The 952-nt window shown below is 31.5% G+C and overlaps 1 long non-coding RNA gene across 1 annotated transcript; it reads right to left on the reverse strand.

The window, feature by feature from the left end:
* Positions 1–337: 337 nt before the first annotated feature.
* Positions 338–792, reverse strand: LOC107882494. Its single transcript, XR_001678770.2, has 2 exons — positions 613–792; positions 338–535 (listed from the first exon to the last, which is right to left on the reverse strand). It is a non-coding gene; the product is annotated as an uncharacterized LOC107882494 (long non-coding RNA).
* Positions 793–952: the final 160 nt, after the last annotated feature.

The following is a 952-nucleotide window of genomic DNA, read 5'->3' on the forward strand; positions in this document are numbered from 1 at the left end:
TAACTTTTGGTTTTGGCAAACATTTAAAATCGGATACTTGAGTGATATACTAAGTGTGTAATACTCGAGTGTGTGAACTCGACATTATTGGATATTTAAGGCTTTTCTGGGTGAATTAAAATCATGGTCTCCAAATCCTTTATTCGTATGTTCATTTACTTCTAACACATCGTTGGAGAAACAAAATTCTCTGAAAATGTCAAGTTGTAACAAATATATAAATACCAAATTTATGAACTATGTCAAATGATTTTACCTCTTAGACGCGATTTACTAGTCGTGCGCAGAGTAGTACCAATATTACCGTAAATTAATAAAATTTATTTCACTTCTCTATCCCAGACAAGTGGTTTGGATTATGTTTTGAGACAGCCTCTGACCGTGATTACTAATTTACTGAGCATTGTTTACCATCACTAATTGTGAAATGATTACCTACCGCAGATTCTATGCCAGGTAGAAATTATTGGGACAATCATTTAATTCGAACATTTTTAGCCATTATTTCCTTCTACTTCATTGATTTTTTGGAAATCTATATTTGTGAACAAATTAGCAAATTAGACTGACTCCATATTATTAAGAAATATAATCGCTACAAATAATACTTACAAATGAAAATGTACGTAATGTGGCGAGGCGATACTTTGCATGTTTTACTGAAAAGAATACACTTATCCATGGTGATTTTATATTAAATTGTATGAATAGAACTCTGTACGACTGTTCTGTAGTCTGTATTTTTTGTTCGAATTTCAAATAATCGCGATTCGCGAGTGGTTCAAATTTAAAATCGGCATACCAAAAAATAATAATATTATGTTGTTATTTATTTGATAACAATTATTACTATTTCGTGTACATAGTGATAAGACAGAATCGCGGGCATTAAATTTTCGAAATTTTGTGAACGATGCAGCTCCACGATTTAAGACGTAACACGGGCATTTTA

This window comes from Acyrthosiphon pisum, chromosome A1 (assembly GCF_005508785.2).
Source record: "Acyrthosiphon pisum isolate AL4f chromosome A1, pea_aphid_22Mar2018_4r6ur, whole genome shotgun sequence".
Classification (NCBI taxonomy): Eukaryota; Metazoa; Arthropoda; class Insecta; order Hemiptera; family Aphididae; genus Acyrthosiphon; species Acyrthosiphon pisum.